We start from the raw sequence: 25,189 nt of genomic DNA, 5'->3' as shown, positions 1-25,189 counted from the left end.
ACAATTATATGGTATGGTAAATGTTTTTATACAGGTATTAAGTACTTCCAATCAGTTAGGTGCCAAAACCAGTAAAAATATTGCAACTAATCATATCTTTTGTAGTGCATTAGCTACAGTGTAGCAATTCTAAATTATTATTCATAGCCAAATTGGTAATGTTAATATTTCAGTTAAAAAACGTCCATAATCATGTCCACTAGGTACTATATAAATACCAGTATTATTATTGTCAATGGGAGTAGCCAGCTGTTCATCAGGTATGTTGTGGGAAGGGTGGGTGGCAGGTCAGGTGGGCTTAGACAGCTTCCTTTGGACAGGCCAACGCATGCTATGCTAAAACATTTCAGAACAGCATCAAATGACCAAATTGCCTAGTATTTTAGGAACCAGGGGTTTTGCCACTAGACCCTACAGGTCTCCCTCGGACTCATGTCAGAAAACTCAGGCCCATTGGGCAAATCCTGGTACTTCTTTGATCTATGATTAAACCAATAAAACTTACAAATAACACATTGTAACTGTTTAGTTAAAAACAAATACTACTGTATGGTAAATTTAACGAGCTAAAATTAAAACACACATTGTTATTCATGCCTAGATTTTTCCTTCTTGAATCTATTTTTCAGTCTCCATCTCTCTCATATTAAGATCATCATAATAGGAAGTATTTAAAATTAACAATTAACGTTCACTTGAAAACATCAACTCTAACAAAATCATCAACATTCTCAGTGCATGCATGATTAAACGCACAACAAAAAACAAATAAACCCTAATCAACTACTTTCTGATGTGCGATCTGCTACAAATGTAAAACATTGCACGATGTTTCCTATCATTAGTCGAGTCACCGATGCATTCAGATGTTAATGCTACAAAATGTCGGGAAATTTAAATAATGCTGCCTTTATTGTTAACACATGCATGGATTACCAGAGCATCTATCTCGTAACACCGTTGGCTTGACATTAGCCAGGCCATGTTGCAGCGGTGTAAAAAAACTTCCTTGTACACAACCTACTTCCTACGCGCAACTGCCAACATGAATTAAACACAAAACGACTGTAATAGCCAATGAGACATTCACCCTGAAATCACCAGTAGCGCCAAAAAAAAAAAATAAAAATTAATAAATAAATAAAAACTTTACAGTATACTAATTATTTATTTATTTCAACATTCTTACAGGCAGCTACGAGGAACAGAGTGCTACCATACAAACTTACATTTCAAAACAAAAACAAAAAAGTGTAGTAACAAAGATCTCTGAGAAAAGAAATGTTTTTAAGTGTTTTTAACTCTGCTTCTCGAAAATCAGCAGGAAGCATGTTTCAGAAAAAGGGCTATCGCCAGCTTGATGAGTTATCTATCAATAAACTTTAACATGCTCGGTGGTTAAGATTGTATACTTGCTTTCCAATACTCAGGGTCCTAGGTTCAAATCCTGGAAACATCAAGCCATTAAGACAGAAATATCCTCACTGTTTTACTGTACTGTTTTATATTTTGTATATTCCAATCACTACTATTGTTTTATGATTGCAATAAAGATTTATTTGATTTTATCCTCACCACTGAGCCAGTGGCAGTACTAGCTTGGGTCGGGATAAATTTCCCACATCAGACAAGCATGGGGCGTCATCATCAGATGTTGTCAAACTAAAAATATTAATTTGCCAATCCTAATAAGGTTATTGTGATTGCCAATCGCAAATTTAAACTTATTAAAAACGTTATTTCATTCATATCCAACAGTAAGTTCACTCTTTAGGATCGAATGATGCTTTATAAACTAAGTTTCTTTTATGAAGCTTAGGGAGTGAAGTTTTTTTTATTCATGGGAAAAAGTGCTGCAGTCACAGGGTCTGAACCCAGGACCCTGGGATTGGAAGGCAAGTATCTACCACCAAGCTACAGCTTCACTCCTAGCCATCCTAAACCAAAGAATCTCTCCCCATGAACCCACAAGGAATGCTTTTCCTGGATTCATGGATTTTATTCATGGACTCTGACCAAGCCCTTTGGTTCATATAGATTTCACCAATGTACGTAGTAAATATATAAAATGAGGTATAATAGTTATTTTTATTAAAGTTTTATTGTCTGAACTTTCACTACCTCATCTTCATTCCATCAATGCAAATAAATGCATATAGAGCGTAACCCAATAACTTATAAACTTGTTTCAACTCGTGTATATTTAAGTGTCTTCTTTGAATTCAGCTGTTTAAAATACACAACCTATAAATGCTGATCGTTGAAATGTACATGTCAACAAGAAAGTTGTCTTGTCATGAGTGGTCATAAAAACTTGGCATGAGAAAATCATAACTGTCAAATCTACTGAGTGATAGATTGACAGTGATAATGACATTAGAATACACAGCACCCAACTAAAGACAAGCTATTGTTAAAGTACATGGAAAAAGAAAAGTTTAGGCTGGGATTACAACATCCATCCAGCTTTCAGCATTAAAGTTTTTTTAATGGTCAATGTTAAAATTAATTTGTTTCTCTCCTCTGCCGCTTCCTTCTTTTGCTGCCGCCTCAATTTTGTTTAGTCGCCTTATCGCACGGAAAAAGTCAACAACTACAAAGGGGCCTAATTTATGTTCAAAAGTTTGGAAGAGAAACAACTTTTCTAGAGTGAATCATTTTTCACAGCATAACCATCATTTGCCAGAAGACAAACATACTGTGACTAGCCATCTATTCTCACTAAGGATCAACTGACCATCAGAACAATTGCTTGAGACATGTACAACTTGCCAACTACTCATCAATACACCTGGGTGAGGAAATAATGCAAATGAAGTGTCACAATGGGATACACGGGTGAGAAACTTGCGGTTTTCATGACTTTGTCATAACAGGGAGTAGTGATATTGCACTAGATATGTAACACAGGACATAGTACCCAAGCTCCAGACAAATTCCACTAGCCACACTACAATCAGCAAACCACAAAATCAAAATGTTTCGGCTAATATGCCACCCGTCATATTTAGGCACATTATTTTCTTTGAGTACTGCAGCCTACCCTCAAGAAAATAATGAAAACGCCAGCCGTATTCAGGCACATTGTTTTCTTGAGTGCTGCCTGAATATGTGGGGTGATTCCATTATTCTATTTTATGCTCAAGGGTTAAAAAAAAATCAAATTTCTGTGATTTACACCTTTTCCTTTGACTTTTCTTCCCAAAATTGAAAGGTGTCTTTCTTTGATTATTATATACCATTCCACTAAATTTTATGATGATCCATTCATTAGTCTTTGCGTAATCTTGCTAACAGATAGAAAGGTCACTGAATACATATCATCCTTGGCAGAGGTGGTTAACTAGAATAAGCACTTGGTGATGCACCATGACCAAAGCAAACACACTTGTCTAGATGCTGAAAAGGCAACGATGAGTGTCAGCGTAGAATAGAACCAAAGAATATAAATTTGTACATAACTCACAGACTTAATATACCATGGATTCTTTTTATCATTTCATAAGAAATTGGAATTTTGGTATTCTAGGTATTTCATTCAAACAAGGAGTTGCTGTCAAACATTTCCGCCCCTTCTGTCTGATAACCATCAACACAGAAGGAAGAATCATATCATACGAGACTCCATTAACCGTTGAAGATCTGAATTATTCTGTCTGTCAACATCATAGGGGCAAAAACAAATGCAACTGTTATGCTGTACAAGGTGATAAGTGTTTCTTGACCATTCCAGAAATGAAAAATGCTGTGTCCACTGCTGTCATAGCTTTGAACTAGAGTTGTTGAAGTTCTGAAAGGTATACTAGTTTATGTAATATTAAGCTCAAACAATACCAAATAATAGACCTTTTTTTTAAATTATTTATTTATTTTATTTTTTAAATTTTTTATTAATTTTTAATAGTAATTTTTAATATATTATAAATGTTTACCATGGTGTTCTGTACTAATTTTACATACTGTACAATGTATTACATTTTATTTCAAGAGGTTAACACATTTGAGTTAGGCCCTCGGCCCATAGTTTCCTCTTGGACAGTCTGTCGAAGTTTCCCACAAAGCAAGTGTAAATGTACGTAAACTTCAGTTCACTATAATACTTTCATGAACCAATACAACCCACACAAGGGTTCCTCCTGGATCATCCTAAATAAAAACCGGACAATGAACCTAGTTTTGATTGGATTTGAACACCGGGTCCTAGGATTGGAAGGCAAACAATTTTTTACTATGTAATAGCTCCAACAACAAAAAACCAGAAGTTTGTAATACATCAGACGGCTTAGTTATGTACTTATAATTACATGTTAGTGGGATTCTGTGGATACTAGAATTACCACAGAAGGAAATCCACTGATTTCGCTGTGACAGATACAAGGAAATTATAGTACTTTTGGAAAATATCTACAACACTTTTTTATAGCATTGACAAGAATACAGCCAAAGTTGAAGTCAATTTGGAGTAGGCAGAAATAAGATACAAGGTATAGGTAAGAGCTACTGCTCATAGATGGGTAAAAATTGGCAAAAATATATTTAAAACAGCTGAAAAACCAAAGGGAATATTTTGGCAAACTCTGATATTTTATAAATCCCAAAATATGTGTTGAATAAAACTAATTTGAAAAATGTTATACTACAGTATGTACTGTACAGTAAATAATCTGAAAAAAAGAATACCCCCGACTACTAGTGCTGGTTGACCCTATACTCCATTCAGGTTTTTGTCCGAGCACTTTCTTAAGCCGACATATAATAATTTTGGGACCAAAGTTGTTCTGTTTGTAAAATGAGGCCACAAACACAGATCTCAGAGGCCCCAAAACGCAAAATCAACATGTTGAAAATGATGGTAGGAAAGAGAAATGGGTAGGAAGAAGAGAAGGTATGAAAGAGATTAGAAAAAAAGTGCCTGGGAACTAGCCTGACCATGAACTCTTTGTAGGCCTACATGTATCATAATAATATAGAAGTGCTAGCCCATTTCATACTTGTACCTTATACACTGATACACTGACGCAAACAAATTATTCATTCCTGATGATGACGTAGTTCCTGATGACAATTAATGTCGAAATATTGAATCTTGACACAATGGCTAATAAATTATTGTACAGCAGTATTTTTTGAGAGAAATTTTCATGTCATACCATAACTCATATTCTAGATTGAATTTTAGATATACAGGAGATTAATATAAAAAAAGGTTGTTTTTAAACGTAAATTTGGCATAATCTATAATGACCGAGCATCGTACTGTACACCATGTGTCATTTGGACACTCAATAGCATTTTAAAATAATTTTTTAAGCATGAAACAACACATGGCCAGCCCAGAGGCTAATCAAGGAAGTGATTGTGGCTTAAAGTACTTAAAAAATTGGTGTAGTTTATTCAATTCTGCAAAGTCATACTGGCCCCTGGGAGAAGTTAAAACCATAGACACTCCTCTGTGATAAGAGTATTAAAAATGTTTTAGCTGGTCATTCTTCAAATAAGATAAAATACAAACATGACTTCTTTTGATACTTGAATTTTATTTACAATTCTCTTTTATCATATTGACATACACAGTTAACAAACTTTGGTTATGCAATTAACCTAGTTATACAAGGCATTTGTTTACCCAAATCTACTTACGAAATTTAGAGCTACTTTGTTTATTTTGGTTTACACATAACTATTGTGTTCAATTGCCCTTGATGAAACTGTAGGATGACTATGGTCGAAATAGCGGAAAACAAATGAACTCCACAAACTTCAAGCTCACAATCCTGTAAGTTGGATAGAGAGAGTAATATGGAAATAAATTAGCATTTGGTTAGTCTAAGGAAGCCTCAAGTTATGAAATATTTGCCATCAGTGCCTGATTATTGGCTAAGCCTTTTTCCCCTGGTTGTTTACCTATTCCAAAGAGGGCACCACCATAATGAACATCACTCTCATCAACTGTATTAAAACACGAACGAATGGTATATATTTTTATATCATTGCTTCTGGGTTCTCATCTAAACTACCAGAGAGAGAGAATTAATGTGCTGTGGACCATTGCCAGAAAGTTTAAGTTTGCACAGGTTCAGACATGAGCTTGAGTCTTGTCTGATGCACTGAGCAAACTATCAGATGTGAACTCATGCCCCTGGTAGCAAAGTGTTAAATTTTGTCTACTTCCCAACTAGGGGAGGTACTGATTTAATATAAAGTAGACCTAGGTTAGGTTTTAGTAATTACACTTTTGCACAAAATAAACTATAATAAGAAGTAACATATGATTAGAATTCGTCTACTTTTTAAACCACAGTAAGTGAAACTTCTTTCAAAACAGAACAACAGTTTAAAATATTTCTACATTCAAATGTTTTCCTTTGTTCAATTATTTTGCTTTATCTTTGTTTTACTGATTTTTCCATGTAGTTTGTATTAAATGTAGTTAAGCTGAACGCACCACATTTTCAGGTGTTGCCGTTACAGAGCACGTTCAAATGAATCAATTTAAAAAAAAAACATACGTTTACAATATCAGTAAAAAATAAAAACCTAGTTTGTGCCTTTTGTTTTTGCAGCTTATTTTGGCCATAAACATGTATAATATAATTTCAAAACTATTAGCTTTGAGTTCCCCAAGCAATTAACATTAGACCATTCATAGATTTCCACCATCCCAGGAGTCAAGATTATCAGGTAAAACTTACAGGGCATTCTTAACGATCAAATTTAGCCCGAAAGCAAAGGAAACTTGGCAGATAAAGCAGGTGTATTTGTCACAACCATAATATCAGATGGTTATTCACAACTTTATTTTTATTTCTTCATTTCATAAAAATTAAAATCATTGTGTATTGGAAACACCTTGAGGAAACTTTTTCTGACTGGGAAAATGCCATTTGCACAAACTTGAGCTTGAATGTCAATTGGTAGAACAACCAGATTGTAATCAAAAAGTCTAAGGCCCTGTCCAGACTATCAAATTTTATTTGACAAAAACATGTGACAAGCCCAAATATGGTCACGATCACATCATGATCATATATAGCAAGGGTGGGCATAACAATCGGTTGGAGGGCCAAAGTTAATTTTTGATACTGGGCCCGCACCCAAAATCTAATGTTTCAATTGTGCTTCCAAAAACCTCCATGCGCTACTTTTATACCACTTTATTCTCAATTTAAATATTACTTTTTACAGACGATTAGTGTCAGGCCATAAAAAACAAAGTGTTTTCTATCAAAATATGGTTGGCGGGCCTCACAAATAGGGTTTTTAATTTATTTTCGCAGGCTGCAAACAAATCACTGTCGGACCACATGCAGCCTGCAGGAAGCACTTTGTCCACCTGTGATATACTCTATAGGCACATCATGACCATATATGGGCATACAACAGTTTTTTGTCAATTAAAATTTGATCGTCTGGACATGCTTTAGGTTGAAATCCTATTGGGACAACATTATAACTTTATTTAAAATCATAAGCCTTTGGCGGTATTACTCATCTCAGGCCTAATGAAACTGCCCTATGAGATACGACTAGTTAGATGTAGCCTGACATGACCATGGAAATTTTGGTGACCTTAAAAAACTGTGTCACAGATAGAATGCTCCTCAGGAACGGAGAATCATTCATTTGTTCGTGTGAAAATAACCACAAAACTGAAGAAGTTCACACAGGCAGGCAAGTCTCCCTTTAGCAGCATGATGTCACCCAGTTCCCTGAGGCCCATACTGCCAGTTTGGAGACTTGAAAATGCTTTGGTCATTGATGATGGTGATCTATTGTCTGGGGCACTTGGCGGGAACCTGGAAAACTAACTGCAGAATATGAAGAAACAAGATAACACGCCCACAAATTGGCAAAACCAACCAAAATTTGGAAAAAAGAGAATATTTTCTTTATCCTTAGATTTAGAAGATGATCAATGATGGTCAACAGACTAACTCTTAAACATACTATCTACCTGAAGGTGGTGCTGTTGTACCCTTCAAGGTATCCTTAAAATTTTAATTTTACTTCAAATTATGTATCTATTTTATGCAATATAAATAAAATGTTTAAAAAGAAAAAATACACAACACAGGTCTCCCTCCACCCTGCAAATAAAGACCACTTTTGGGATCAGGATTTTTAAAGTCTTTAGTAGCCTTGTCTTCAATCTTAAAAATTATTCTTATAATAAAAAAGATAGACATTATTTAGGGGCCACAGAAGGTGGTCTTAAGTTGTTTGGATCTATTATTAGAGGGAGACCTGTAGGCTATACAGGACAATAATAAAATTATAGGCAACACTAAGAGGGCAATAACTATACTATCGAAGACCATCAAGTGTTTGTAGATCACACCACATGGTGGTAAATGTGTAAGAATAATTTCTTACACAAAAGCACCTATTTTTCCCAGAACTGAACTTAGGACTTTGAGAATGGAAGGCAAGCATCTTAACCAAGAAGTCTGAACCTCACTCCTAAACCACTGAACTATGTAGTAGTTTCTGTCTCAAGGATTTTTACATCAACTTCACACCTTTTAAGTTAAGTATTTCCTTCTCCATTCACTTTCATTTCTATGGTGTAAAGGCTTTCGACCAATGGTCGACAGACAATCGCAAAAAGAAAGAAAAAAAACCAACTGATACAACAGCCTGGAAAAAAACTACTGTACTGTACACCTCATAATTGAAAAACTCTGCGGGGAGATGACCTCACATTATTAATTTTTTTCCCCTATTTTTCATTTACTCCTGTGACATAGCTATTTTTCTGTGATTCCCATGGGCTGAAAAGCCTTGTCTTGGAAAGCCAAGGGTCAGTCTTAGACTGATTAGCTCTAATGAGGTAAACAGTCAAAATTACTTAGTAATTTCTCTTGGGGTCAATTAAATCTGAATCATGGTTTATATCTATAATTTGTAGCATTTTATTTTATACATATCACGAAAACACACTGATGCAGTTTGTGAAGACGATTTACTAAAAATGAACGGGAAACGGCTTTAAAAAAAATTTAGCTGGCTAAAGGTTGCTTTCCATTTTTCGACGTGTGATACTCAGTCTTTGAATTTGTGAATTGAACTGTAGATACACAACAAAACTATTATAATCAGAAGCTTCACACGGGAGTACTATTTACTAGCTTACCGTAAATGCTCGAATAAGCACCATGGCGCTTATAAGATTTTGGAGGCTTGGTGCTTATTCGAGAGCGGCGCTTACAAAAAATTTTGCGTGGCAGTTTCCATGCCCATTCCCATGTTACCTACTGCACAGAAGGCTAAGCACTACAAAGAAACCAAGTTACAAAAATGCACAATGACCATGAATCATCACATCACATATCCATATTGTTACAAGATAGATGTGCAATTTGGTACTGTTGTGGAAATCAGACTGCGGCCGACACAACTTGGTAGTGTAATATAGAAGTGCATCTGATGCCACTTGGTAGCAAAATATGAGCATTTACAGCATCGACTATGTGGAAAACAAAACTAACAAATAATGAGGTACAACTGACAGACTGCAGAGGGCGCCCTCTGACAGCTGTGGAATTGGGCAGTGTGAACTCTCTTCCTTTTCTATACACTTTGCTAATATATTTAGCAAGACTTAGATGAATAAATTGTACTGCATACAGTATATTGATATGTATATAATTTACTATTGATGTATCTGATCAATGAAAATAGTAGCCCCACTCCTCTATTTCTTTGTTCTACACTTGTACTTGACCCAGATTTCAGTAAATTTATTTTATTTCATTTAAATTAAAAGATGGACTATGCTGTATAAACCAAGTGCATGAGGCTTAAGGAGTTGTCTGTAGCCCTAAAAAAAGTCCTGCGGTCACAGGAATTGAACCTATGATCTTGAGATTAGAAGGCTGGCATCCACATTAACTGCCAGACCATTTTTTTAGGTTCCTTCCCGTGTGCCAGAACAAGTATACTGTACATGTACAAAGATACTTTTTTGAAATTCTATCTAGTATATCATCAAAATGGTGTGTCTAATAAATTGACAGGAAAATATTAGGGGACAAGCAAATGCGTCGCCGGCACTGGGACAGCATTTTTTACTGTCTATGCCAAGTGCAGGTTTTCTTGTCTGCTTTTTACATGGGTGGGTATATGTTCAGAGGGTGCCACCACTCGTGGGACGAGTATACTCGTCGCTGGCAGCGAACATGTTAACCAATAAGGTACACAGTACGAATCCACTACAAATCAATCAAAATTTAAGGTTATTTTCCCTATCTGAATAATAGTGTATACTGTAGTACTAACTTTTTTGATTATGTTGATTGATTAGTATACTATAAAACCTTGAATTGAAACCCTGGGCCTCTTTTCTTTGCGAACTTTAGATGATCTTCTTTAGAGATGGGCTTCTTTTCGAGGCTACTTTTGCAAAGTAAAGAGGGGGGGGGTTTCTTTTCAAAATGAATGCTGTAAATTTTGCGAATTTGTACTATAAAACAATAAATATGGCCACTGTAACATCAAGCTGTATCATTGAGTGTATTTAAATGACATTAAATGACCTAAACTACTATATAAACCAAGCTTGTTTTTAATTTATTTTGTTTTTAAAAAATTTGTGTACAGTGTAGGCCTATATACTGTACTATCTTGAAAAAAGAAGCCTATGCTATCTTGGGCTTCTTTTCGAGGCTAATTTCCAGGCTAAAGAGGGGGCTTCAATTCAAGATGGGCTTCATCTCGAGATTAAGCTCACTGTGCCTCAATTTGAGGTTTTACGGTATTTGTGTTAATGTTAATGAGTATATTGAGCTCTCCTGTAGAAAAAGAATTGAATTGAAATATAAAATAGAAATATAAAAAATATAACTATGAAAAATAGTATCAGTTGAATCTTATTAATATTTATTCTTATTTGTTTTTGCTTCAGATGTGTACTGTACTCTATCACTGCTATCCATACTACAACCCTTTGACCAACTGGAGGGAAGTTTCTAAACTTGATTACCATTGCAACTATTTGTGTGATTCCGAAGCAAGACATCTCATTATGATCAATTACGTTTAATCGATAGCTAGAGGAAGGAAATTGATTGGGTAATTATTAATCTGACCTCTACAATTTAAACCAGAAAACCAAGTTATAAAAAAAAAAACTACACATTTCAATTGGCAAAATACATTCAAATACAGTAAATTCAAACAATTCCTCTGAAATCTGAAATGCAAGTTCATGTTTAATTGGTACAGTGGCAGTAAAACAAGTAGTACCAGGCAAACAGTAAATAGTGAATAAATACAATTGACTTGGATTGTGGTGTAAGTTGAAGCACCTTCTAATCTTGGGTTAAATGTCTGGTTTAAAAAAAAAAGATTTTAAATACTGAAAGACATTTATACCAAATAAATAAAATTGACTTGTCTTATGGTTTAAGTTGGAACACTTTCTAATCTTGGGTTAAATCTGGTAAAAAAAAACCAAGACAGTCTATTTTTTTCTTTTCTCTTTTTTTTTTTTGTGGGACGGGTGGGGGGGGGGGGGGGGGGGGGGGCAGCTGACATGAAGAAGTTATATTGATTCATTTACTTAAAGCTGCCCTGACCATTTTTTTTTTTAACATTTTGGTCAAATAAATAAACAAAACAAATCACTAAAAGGTGGCAAATGATTACCATAGTTCTGAACAAACATTATCCTACTGCAACCAGTTGAAAAACATGACCAATCAGGGCTGTAAAAAATTGGTGGTCCTGGGTCAGCGACTTAAATATTTTAGGGCTGAGCTAGCAAAAAATACATTAAAACTAGACCAATATTCAATAGCTGATATATAAAGGGCTAACAGTTATTTTAGCAAAACCAGACCTTGGTCCAGCAAAAAATATTAACTTTCTACAGCCCTGACCAATGATAAGAACTATAGGGTAAACACATTCTCAGTAGGCTTAATTCTATCGCATTATACTGCTTGTATTTCTTTCTACATTAAATTAAAAACTAATGATTCAATATATTTATCGAATGACCATAATATACCATAACTGATTGAAGTACCAGGTAGCTAGTTTTTTATACATACTCAAGTCTTGTACTAGAGATTTTGTTTTCTATGAATACTCAGTTAATTTTAACTAAAGTTAATTTTCTGGTCATTCTAAAACCAGTACAACTTCTTGTGCATTCCAATTTATACCTAATATTCTACTGAGATTAGCTGCAACCCTTTGGTAATTTTTAATCCAGCAGTGAGTAAAATTACATTAACTATATTTGGTTTATGTATTACTACTGGATAAAACCCATACAACAAGTAAAATACAGTGTACCATATACTGTAGTAGTAGACCATAGCCAAACTACATCATCTGTGGTTATATTCCTGTGATGTTTAGCCCGGCTGGCCTAGAAGATGGTATTAAACTCTCAGGGGTTAATTAGCTTTGGGATGTGTACGATATACAACTAAAAATATGATATGCAGCATCACCGTTTGACGCAAAGCTGCCAACACCTACTGAATTACGAGGATTACTGATATATCACAAGCGCAACGTGGTTAAACAGCGTGCCTATGGCAGGACGTTATCGGCAGAGGCGGAAATTGGGACATTGTGTCTGAAATGTACGTGTTTTTAGTCTCCTGCTCTTAGAACCTGACCCGAGATTGAATTTGTCTCAATACACTTGGGTAGGCAAATCAACTGCAAGGACTAAACTCAGAAACCAAATCACGGGAGATATTCAGCCCTGACATGGCTGACGTTTTCCGTACTATACTTGCAGAATAATTGTGCGCTGTACAACTCCCAGAGGACAGGAAATCCACTCCGCTTTATTCCCCGCCACTCTTAATTAGCAAACTCGAAAACAAATAGTGGCGGGATGCAAGGTAATGGCCGAATGATTCAGTGTATGTTACGTATCCTGGTGAAAAAAATCTGACAATTTCATTAACAAGAAAGATGTTTCAATTCCTTGTCTGTAGAATAACTTTCACTTCATCTGGTAATCTCATATATGTCAGAGGAAATGTTGTTTAATGAAAGACTTCTGCTTTGCAAGTACATAACCTAATTGCCTTTGTGAACTCGAAAGTTCTTTCTTTTTTTTGGTTTGGCCGTTTGGTTGGACGATCAAAAAACGATGGAGTTTTATTTGCCAAAACAAAGTTCACTTTCAGAGAATCATTTCAATCCATTATTCTTATAAAAATCAAATACAAAATGATTAAAATAATAATTTTGTGATGGAATGTATACAAATACGTTTTCATTGTGTTTTTACAAAGCCGCAGAACTTTACATAATATCAACATTATCCAAATATTATACTTCACATATCTATGAATTATAGAATTATTTTAAGTTTACTACACTTGATCAAAAACTCAAACTTAAAAGTTTAGATCTCAATGTACTGTACCTGCAAAAATGGCCATACAATTGGTAATTTAAAAATATATAATGTGTACTTGTATGTTAGACTTTCAAAAGGTTTTCAAAAGCATTTATGACTTTAGAATATAAATGATTTTAAAATATCTTAATATTGAAGTGCTTTGAGCAGAAATTAAAACAAAATTGCATTTGCTGCCTTAATAACAGATAATACTTTTTCAATATTCTTTAAATTGGCTATCTATCAGTCAGTAAGAAATTATGATGCAAAAATGAGCAATAACTGATTTGATTTGATCTGTACGTCACTTGAATTTGAATATTTTTAAAGAGATTCCAAGCTTTTAATTTAATGTTTGAAGTTTTTTTCAGATTGACATTTAACTAATCGTAAAGCCCTGTTTATACTATTAAATTTTCCTTGACAATGAACTTTGACATATATAGTCATGATGTGTTTTATATGGTAATGTCATGACTACATTTTGGAATGTTTTTGTCAAATAGAATTTGATAGTCTGAACACAGCTTTAACTAGGAAAAGTTTACTAAAGCAATATAAAAAAAAAAGAGATGTTTGTTCGTGTATGGTAAGTCCAGATTCATAATAGGAGATCCGCCCTAAACCAGCCGATGGCCACATAATCCTGGTCTCTGATCTTATTACTTTTAGGCATCTCAGTCATAAATTACATACAAAAAAGACATAAAATTGAAACCCTCTTATCTTATAGATTTGAATCATATCTATTATACCATATTTTGAGATGATGCAATGATGACTTGGGAGCCACTAAAGGTGAGTACAATAAAAAAAAAAAATTAAAAGAGGAATAAATACACAGTAAAATTTAAGCATTTGTCTGCAAATGTATTCTTTAATCAAATTCCAAGGTTTTTAAAATAGCAATACCAATATATAATCATACAAGTCATGAGTAAATCTGTTATTTCTTTTAGAAAATGATTTCTGTAAATAGGTAATTGACAAGTAATTTGAGTTAATTAATAGCATTATGATTATTACCAATTTCCTTATTATCTTTGATGGTTAAATCTCCTCTGGAGTATCACTTTCTCCAGCTTTGGTTTGATATATTTAAAAAAGGAAAGTATTTCTATTTCTGTACATGTCGCAGGTTCAATGGGAATACTATTAAAATGGTTCTGTTCTTATTACAGTGGATTTGATCAATTAAACATTGCTTATTCTATTTTTAATAATTAATAATAATGAAGATAACAATAACATTAATAATTGATAATAATTAGCAATAACAAAAATAATACAAGTTACAATGTATAATTAACAACAACAAAATTATAATTAAAAACAATGTTTCCTTTTTATCTAATTGTCTAAGAAATTCAGTAAAAAAATATAAAGCAAAAATAAAATAAATAAAAAACAAAAGTAAAATCATAATAAAGAAAAGCTATGATTATGAAATAAAAAAAGAACATGGCAACAAATTTGACGTCAGTGAGACTCAAATTATGCAATGGTACTGGTGAGGGTGAAGTGGTGAGATTTAACCGTTGCACCAAAGCACCCGACCCTACGGAGGCTAGTGCATTTTTTTTAGTTCATTCATCATTTCAGCAGATTGAGGACGAAAATTGGTCGTGCATTTCCAGTAATTTTGTATTTAACCCAGCTGTAGCTAGTTTGAAACACTTTTGAAAATTCCTTTCCAATATAAAATATTTGTGTATACTGTACAGTAGTATGCAAAAACTAATAGCATTCAAGACTCAAAATCTCTGACTTTGGAGTTTTTGTGTTGGGCACAGAAACTTTTTAGTACTGCAACATGTTGAAACTCCAAAATTGGATGGTTTCCATCCAGCGGAGATATTCATATTGTGAAATTTAAAACTGAGTGACTACAATGCTCCAATTACCTTCTCTACCAAAATCTCTAGAAAGGCCAAAAAGTTTCCTTGCTACAGACAACCGAGAATATTGGTGAAGAACTGATTACTTGATGAGGAGGACGACAAAGCAATTTAATATTATGTACATAAAACAACCTTGGTGAAACCATATGACGACAAGTCTCAATCTTGAGTGACATCTTTCTACTTCTTGACATCAAAGTTTTATTGCAAAAAGAACTTGTCCTTTACAATGACACATTCATTCATCATATTGCATTTCTTTTCTAATCGATCTACTGATGGACAGACAGATAAGAAGGCGTTGAAATACACCTCAGAACAGCACCCAAGGTGCACGAACAAAGGGGTAGCAACATCCTGACAGAGGTGAAGATATACACACATGAGGGTGACTTGTCCTTCCCTTACTTCAACGTGATCTCCACCTCAAAGAACATAGTACAGGAAAATGAGTCAGGCCTCCTCCCTTCAAACAGGCATGCATTGTTAAAGCAAGGGTGAACCAGAAGGGGAAAAAAACTGTCATAAAAAGTAAGTCTCATCGTTTTTTGTTCGCAAATAACGAGCAAGGTCAAAAGGAAGGTGCATTGTCATGCCGTTCTTAACAACTTCACTAATGGCTTTATCAGAGGGGATTACTAGCAATTAAGGCATAGGATTTATGTTAATTTCCCATGCTAAACCGAGTAAAATCTACGCTCGAGTCTGATTCCTTGATCAACATGCAATTTTCCCTGTCTAATTGGTTATTTTTTGTCAATAATTTTACATCAGGCTTACCTTTTGCTCTCGGTGATAAGAAGGATGACTTTTAAAACAAATGCAGGTGATGTGGATGGAGACCGAGGCCTTTTGTGATTTCATACGCGATGACAATGCAAGAGTTAAGTTTCATAACAGATGTTTTGTCTTGATATTTTGTCATCCGTTAATTGGCCTTAATGTTATTGCTGAGTGTTAATTTTCAACTTAAACTTTTGGTACGGTTTATCATGAACAAAAGCAAAATATACGTGACAACAATAATATAAAATGAAAAAAAAAACATAATGGGTCTGTCACAGAGCATGTTCAACAGGAGAGAATTTTCTTGGATGTCATGATGATGACCAGACCAAAATCAAAACAAATACACAGTCGTCTGTTAAGTGTATTGTAACACATCACATTTTGGAATCGACACAAAACGAATACATAACAATGGAATCAATGACAGAATAATTCAGCATCGGCAGCATCCAATTTGCAGATTCATTGACACACAAGAAACCAAAAGTTATTTTATTGTATGTAGTATAATGACTAATATAGTAATATAAAATAAATAATATTGGTGTATATTTCTGCAATGGCAAGAGTATTTTATGGAATAAAAAAGTACAATGCTTCAATTAATAATTCATTTTTTACTTTATCTAATGACCAAGGAATAAAAATACTTTGCAAACACAAAAAGGAAACATACTGTACAGTATGATATTAAATGACCAAAATATTATTTTAACTAAAGGCAAAGGTAGTCCCATATTCATTATTGAACGTAGGGGAATGTGCTGTTAGCCTATCGTACTAAGCCTTGGTATTATGTGGTAGGGTGGCCAGTTCCTTTCCCAGTAGTGAACCACCGAGTACCCATTTATACTCCTGGGTAGAGATAGACAAATGTAGATAAAGTGCCTTGCCCAAGGACACAAGCGCCTTGCATAGAGAGAGCTCCAAACCCCTGACCTCAAGGTTGGGAGTCCAAGCCACAACTGATGTGCCAACCACCACTACATTTTTAACTATGGAATTGGAACATAATTGTATAGCACTCAATCAACATTTCATATTCCATGACTTAAAAAATATTCTACACCTTACGATTAAATAAAGCACTATATTAACAAGAGCAACCGCTCACCAGGTCTGTGCGTTCCTTCATGCTTAAATACGGTACAGGTGCAATTATTATATTGGGTTTTTTTGGAAGAGCTAATAAGATAGAAATTTATAAATAATTACAAATTTGTACAAAAAAAACATTGTTTAGAATGATCATTTGTACAAAATTAAAATAAATAAATAAATTGGGAAAAAAATTGAATACCAAGACGAGTTTAAACTCAAGAATTTAAGTTCTTTAGAACAAACACATCCTTAACCGACAGCGCCATTTATGCGATGTGCCATATTAGTGGTAATGGCAATAATGTACAGTCATTTTTAAATAAATATAATGTTTATATGAACATGGATGAGAATTGTTTGACAAAATGGAAAAAAAAATATGCACGATTCAAACTTGCTAAATATATGATTCGAACTCACGACCTTAAGTTCTTTAGAACACATCCTTAACTGATTGCGCCATTCATGTGACGTGCACTATGATGGTAGTGGTAAATGGCAATAATGTACAATCCTTGCTGAAACCCCTGTAGGTGTAGGGGGAACCCTGGGTCCAACTTAAAAAAAAAGGGCAATGAATTAGGTTAGAATAGATTATAAGTCATACTGTTAAAACAAACCAGCTTGTATACCTGATTTTATTACAATTTTGTAAGCTGATAATCATTATGCAGGACATTATATTAATGAATCTCAATCATTTTGTCTGACTATCAACTCAATAATCTTTTTTCGAAAGCTAACAGCATCCACTGAAGTGAGTAAATTGAGGACTTCATAAGCCCCATAAAAATCTATCCAATAATAGTTGGACGTAAATCCACCATCACAGAAGCAAATTTAAGAGGGTGGTGGGGCCAAACAGCCAGCCACCCTCTTCCTCCTACTAAAAAAATGGAGGAAAAGGAAATAACACTAAAATTTAAGTATGTGTGCCAATTCCAGCCATCTGGGTATCTATTCAAAGCCATAACATTTTGTGCTTTTAGGACCCTGGACCCACCTACTGTAAAAGATTTTCTAGGTCTCCTTTATTTCAAATTCCTAGACTGCCACTACATTTACATGTTGATTAGACAACCATTGAGTAGCTTCACCCACCACAATACTTTGATAAATTTCCCTTTAGTCTTAGTGGTACAAGTCTACTGATTTCAGAAATTTTAGCAGGATTTCCATATTATGTGTCTCAGATAGCTTGATCAAATCATGGAGGAATTTGTTTAGTCAAACTATGAAGTAAAGTGCATTGTGAAATATTTAGGCTGAAATATTCATTAGGCTGCATATACAGTAAATCACAGGTGGGGTAAAGTGCAACTCGCCGGCCGCATGCAACCTGACAGCGATTTTGTTTGCGGCCCACGAAAATGAATTAAAAACACTATGTGTGCGGCCCGCCAAGCAACAATGGCTAGAAAACACCTAGTTTTTTATGTCCCAACACCGATCATATGTAAAAAGTAACATTAAAACTGAGAATAAAGTGGTGTAAAAGCAGTGCTTGTAGGCTTTTTGGAAGCACATTGGAAAGTTCGGGTGCGGCCCTCTTTGCTAAATCAAAAATCCACTTTGGACCTCCGACCGATTTTGATGCACACCCCTGCAATAAATATAACCTTACTAAAAGTTAATAGCATGGAGACCATGGAGGCTATAATACCTCCTTGAGGAGACAAACTACAGTGGGCAAGCTTCAGACACATATACCGTAAAAGACTTATATAACTTGCTGATAACGTAGTATAGTTTGTTTCAGATAAATTGGTCTGTATGGATAAATTAAGATAAATTTGAAATACTTGGTAATAGAAAGGATAACAGCCTAAAAACTCTGTTCTGATTGGTCAGTTATATTTTTAGGGAACTCCAGATTAACACTTTGCAAAATGTGTCATCATGAAATTGACAATGACAAGTGCTTAGTAATAGTTAATTTAATACCTTCAACGAATAATCAAATTAGCAAGCTGGACAAAATGCTGATATTTATGTAGTAAAGTGTCTTGTTTTATGCTGGGATGTTTCCTTGGAAACACACTTGGCTAATCAGATAAACAATATTCTACATCCACAAACAACATCTAAATCTTTCAAATGGCTTTAATTAATACACTAATATACAAACAGAATCTTACCTTTGGATGGATATCATAAACAGGAAGGTTTTAGTAACAATATATGTAAAGCCCATCGAGGATACTGTAAAAAAATATGAACATTTAATTTAATGTTATACATAATGAATAAATATTGACAAAGTGAATACCTTGATTTTATCACAGTTAAAGCACAGTTGAAGAGCAAAAAAGTACTCAGTACAGTATCTCTTTAGCAAATAGACGGAGTATAAATTCATCATATATTATTTTATTATCATTATTTTCTCTTTCTTACTATTAATATTATTGAATCATTGTGAAAATAATTCATAAATCTGTCTTGTAATTAACTCGGGCATAAAAAGAAAGTATAGCGTAGAGATCTTGATATGTACAGATGTCATTAACTTTTAAATTAATAATGCAATATTAAAAAGGCATGTGGTCAATTGTAACAAGGAATCATGAATAGAAATGTTTTCATTCTGAACACTGGTTTCACTTAATATCTACACTGACTAACTACAGTATAGCATTATGCTTTTAAAGTTTACTTAAAATACTGATTACATCACGCTAGATATCAAAGCAGCCAACAAGGTCAGAAATACTGGTAGGGAGCTTTTAACACAAACCTTGACAATTGGCTACATTTGCCAAAGGGCTTGTAAACACTATAACAAGACTTCCTCTATTATTTACAAGGAAAAATGTAGTGCGTTGTTCTCTGCCTATAACTGGCATATCATACTGTATAAGTGCTATCACATAACAACTTCCCAAGCATCTCCTAAAAAAAATACACAGCAATGGTTGGACAAGTTTTATACTGTTTATAATGATATATGATGAATGAGAAAGGAGATTGAGAACTGATTATTTTTTGGCCTTATCCAACAGTTACTAAACAATTTGTACTTAATCAATCAACGGATGAATTGATTAATGTTCTCATTATCAGTTTAACCAAAAAAAAAAAAAAACCTTCACAGAAATTACGCATAAATTCAACAAAACAATAACCTAGCATTTAAAAGGTGTGTAAAAGCCAGGAGAAAATAATCATGTATTCGTCAACTAATTTCCTTTGTGATTTAATCAGAATTAATACTCAATTCTTTGATGTCTAACTTTCGAGAACATATTTTAAATACGCTGAAACTTCCTCTTGGCTATGAAAGATACAATGACTTTAGTTTTTACAAGACTTAATTTTGTTAGATAATTAGCTACTAATTAAGAAACTATTTATCATAAGATCATAAGTAAAAAAAGTCAAGGATAAATGAAGAAGTGCAATGTTATTAGATAATTTAATCAAATCTCAATTTGAATTCAGAGATTCATGCAGATTTTTTAATTGTATTTTCATACACCAGTAAGCAATCAACCCTTGAGGTGTTTTTGAATAATTCTCAACATTTCCACTAATGATTTAAAAAAAAATATATTTCAGTAATTAATTTAATGAACACTAAATGGTATCAGTCATGAGTCAGACCTATACTGACACAAACTCGATGGCTTGCAAGTACTGTATGCAACTTTTTATAATCACAATTAAAAATTATTGACATTTTTGTTTACAATCATTAATAATCCGCTGATTAGTGGTTTATAGGCCTACTGCACAGCAAATGTCCAATAAAAAATTTGAACATACTTTATGATCAGAGTATGCAAAAAAGGAAGACCTTAACTCAAGTGTTTTGAAAGCTAAAATACCAAATTGATACCAGACTGTATGGTAAGGCCTGCACTGAGAATATATCCTCGGCGCAAAAATTTGGACAAGAAATCTGTCCATGCATTTCAGAAAATAATGGCCGATTACCACACAGATTTTGCCGGAAATTAGATTTTGACCTAATCTTAATAATATATAAACAATGTATTATGCAGTAATTATGATTCTGCACACCTAGAGTATTTTCCTTAGTGATTTTCCACGCAAAAATTTGAGCTGGTTTTTGAGGTATCATCTGCGCACAAATTATTAGGTGTTATGGAAATTTTGTATTAATGGATACCATAAATGCTCGAAATAAGCGCCGTGGCGCTTATAAAATTTTTGGTGCGGCTTATTCGAGATCGGCGCTTCTAAACAATATTGGCGTGGTGCTTTCCATGCCCATTCCCCTGTTTACCTTTCACGTATCCCTCATAGTTTGCCAGGCCTATCATAGGCCCTACATCATCGTAAATAAACGTTTATATAAATTAAGAAATGCACGAGTCTTCATTGTGTTATTTATTTATTCATTTTAACACTGTTATACATTTTATTTAAAACCCTGTTTCTCGATGTGTTTCATTACACACAGGGTAATATATACTCTTGATTAAGCGCCGAGGTGCTTATTCGAGAGTGGCGCTTAACGAAAAAAAATCATGTTTGGTGCGGCGCTAATTGGAGAGCGTATCCAAATACATACATGGTCACTGAAATGCATTTTACTAACTTGATTGAGAGGTCCATGTAAAGTTAAAGTAAAAACCATCAGCACTGCAGGCCCATGCTTAGCCTACGTTTTGTTTAATTGTAAGCTCATTTGCAGAAGTTTCTGAGTAGGGAGTTAGCTATGGATGGGGCCCAAGCTGGGCCAGGGCCTTCCACTTAGTAAGCCTACTACTACTACTACTATCCAGCTAGACAATACCGGGCCCTACTATACTACTACAGTACCACAGCAGTACCTAGGCTCTTGCAAGCCTTGGCAAATGTCTACCTAACCTAGGCCTAACTAATTACTCTAGAACGTTTCAACATATCCATTAAACAAACAAAAAAATGCACCAAGTTGCCTAGCTAAATTTCTTCATGCAATCCACCTGGTATATCGATATTACATTTATATAACACTAATAATGTAACAGTGAATTGATTGTAGGCCTATATTTCATACCAAACAACATCTTGTGTTGGACCATGCCCTGTGTAATTTATTATTACTTACAGATTGTAATTCGCGCCCCACCGCTAGCTGGCGCGGTGTATGGTGAACTGACATTTACAGAAACCTTGCTATAAACCTACACAGAACAAAGGCCTAAACATTATATCAGTATTTAATTAATTTATTTATTTATCATTAGAGACAATGTCCAATAAAAGTACAATCATCAATAATGATCACTATATACACAAGTCTAAATAAATTGAGTTTCAAATTATTTGACAGCATATTAAATCAATTTTGACGAGAAAGTTATCTAGGCCTACAGTATTTTAATTTAACGTTTTAATTAAAAACGATGGTAATTAATTTCTTTCAAAACTTCTTAAAATTCAGCTCAATGAAATCCATCAACTGTTTAAAATGTAACGACAAAAAAAAAAAAAAAAAAAAAAAAAAAAAAAAAAATAGGCCTACTTCGGGTTTATGTAAGGACCTAAATCCTGAATCTGTTGTACGGTTGGCCTTTATAACCACGGATTGTTTGTAAAAGAAATGTCATATAGGCCTAGTACCTTGGTATCGTAATTTTAAAGAAAAGTTAAAGAAAAATACATTTGTAGCTACTAAGGGCTATTGTTGCATTTTCACAAGCTAGCCTTACTCAACTGGTACAGTAAAATATTAAAAAGCATAAAACTATTCGAAACTACATAGTACTATTTAAAAAACAAAAACAAAGAAACAAACAAGAGAAGAACAATACAAATTTTAAAAATGACAATTTGCATTTTAGGGCCTACAAAGTTTTTAAAAATGTCAATTTGCTTGTTGGGCCTAAACAATTATCAAATTATAAAATTGAAGTTATAAGATCAACAATTCAATTACTAATTTTGGACTACTGTAATAAAACAAAAAATGATCCAGTAAATCTTTTCAATGAAGGAACCTTTCGGGCCCCTATTTAGACCCATCATTATGATACTTTTTAAGGAGTTTTGGGCTGCCCTGGCCCCACCCATGCTATACTATCGGGAAATCGGCCTAATCGGCGGGGATATTATAGGAAAATTTGTTGAATACCAAATTGCAATTATAACGTTAATATTATGTAAAATTTTTCAAAGTATTTTTTGTTTATCTATATAAAATACATTGTTAGAATAAAATAATGTAGGCTAATGTCAATGTCATTTCCAGCTTAAAAAAAAAAAAAAAAAAAAAAAATGGGCGTCAGAATGGGCGACCGAAAGAAACTTCAGAAATAAAAATCATGCAGCCTCAAGTTACGCCACCGGTCGTTATCCGAAAACGCCAAAAAGTTTATCAAACACGGATGGGTCAATTATGAGAGTTAATTGAATATATTGAATATTAGTGGTATGTCTATACTTTTATTTTCTTTACAGAATCAAAAGCCTCAATGAAATAAATACCTTGACTATCGTTTATCTTTCGCTCTGCCTAAAACCAACCATTTTTTTTTACCAACCAAGGTTTTTTTTTTTTTTTTTTTTCAAAATTTTCGCCTACAAAATGTGGGCCCTATTTAAACAAACATCATACATTTACAGTGAAATTAAGGGGCGTTTATTTGAGTACATACGTATCCGAATTTTACACAAAAGAAATTAATATGTAAATATACGTCACCCTATATATTTGTAATTTTTATTTTGTTTTAATATGTAATGAAGATACTGTATTCTTCTCAGTGTTTCCTTGGACAAATTTGAATCATAAAGACGGGGGATCTGTTACTGGTTGACTTTAAGATTTGCAAAGGTTCTTCGTTTGGAGTCTGTAAAAGATCAGTTGCTTCATCAGCAGTCTATAATTTTATTAGGTAAACGATGATGACTTGAATTTTTTTTTCGGACACTATCTGACCATGCAGAGGGCATGGTCAATTCTTACTCACTTTAGTACTTCTTATTCGCGCTAAATTGACTCATGCGTGAAATCAGGTCTCGGAAACAAAGAATTGTTTTATTAGTTACATTTACACTCTGTAGAGATGGAAAGACGCAAGTCAAATGACACGACGAAATTCAAATGTCTTTAGCGAGAATTTACCCACCAGGGTTGCCCAGAACCTGGGGGCATGATGAATATGGGTCAAGATGGCTTAGGCCTATGAAAACTTGGAATGAACACCGAGGGCAATTATAAACACCGTTTTTAAAAACTCGAGTAAGGAAAAGCGTAAATATATTTCATTATAAATATAATATTTGTTCACAATGCATAAATAAATTCATGCATAAATGCATGAATTAACCAGGTAATTGAGATGTTCATTTAGGGTAGTTGATAGCCTATGTGCAACGCTTTTGAAATATTGTAAGAAAAGTCCCTATTATCTGTATAGATATATGCAGGTTAAATTTTCAACAGAGACTAACATCATACACTTTTCATCACATCACACTTTGCCGTTGGTAGAGTATGACAATTGGCTAATCGGATGTCTGGAAATTGATGCCTGGCTCTGGGTTCGGCGAGTTACCCTGCTTTTTGATGATATATGTGATTGCCTGCTGTAAAAACAGATTTAAAAATTGTGGAGAATTTTAAAGATTTTAATAAAAAGTTTCTGCAACAAAAATTACAATGGTTTGCTAGCAATAATGAAAAATAGACAATATCATTAATTCATTCAACTCACTCAACATACTAACTACTCCATTTTTCACAATTCTGTGTTAAACCTGTCTCTTATACACATCTAGATGTGTATAAGAGACAGATATATAGGTGTGTGTGTGTGCGTGCGTATATAGACATGTTGTACATAGCCTTTACATTCAAGATAATACAGAAAGACTCATTAGACATCAACAGGATTGTCGTTTTCTTGGAACATACAGTACAACCGCTGTAAAAGGGACACCTTCGAACCTAAAACAAACGTCTAATAGCTCAGATGCACATAAAGGCTACTGGTCATCGCATTCTCATAAAAACGAATATAGAAAAAATGAAGGAAGAGAAATTAGTAATATCAATATCAATCTCTTTATT

General features: G+C 34.0%; 1 long non-coding RNA gene across 6 annotated transcripts in view; it reads right to left on the bottom strand.

The window, feature by feature from the left end:
• LOC117110610 overlaps positions 1-22,212 on the bottom strand; it is a 45,637-nt gene extending 23,425 nt beyond the window's left edge. For 3 of the 6 annotated variants that reach the window (XR_004445733.1, XR_004445736.1, XR_004445735.1), the window contains exons 1-2: positions 22,172-22,212; positions 19,302-19,365 (exon numbers count right to left, since the gene is read on the bottom strand). This is a non-coding gene — a long non-coding RNA (uncharacterized LOC117110610). Of the gene's footprint in view, positions 1-5,640; positions 5,775-19,301; positions 19,366-22,062 lie in introns of all 6 variants that reach the window. The other 3 variants (XR_004445731.1, XR_004445734.1, XR_004445732.1) reach the window with 2 other exon arrangements.
• Between the last annotated feature and the right edge of the window lie 2,977 nt (positions 22,213-25,189).

The sequence above is a fragment of the Anneissia japonica genome, unplaced genomic scaffold, assembly GCF_011630105.1.
Source record: "Anneissia japonica isolate Jap-2015-1 unplaced genomic scaffold, ASM1163010v1 scaffold287919_len575428_cov197, whole genome shotgun sequence".
Classification (NCBI taxonomy): domain Eukaryota; kingdom Metazoa; phylum Echinodermata; class Crinoidea; order Comatulida; family Comatulidae; genus Anneissia; species Anneissia japonica.
Note: the sequence above shows the minus strand (reverse complement) of the source record. Positions and strands in the feature narration are given on the sequence as shown.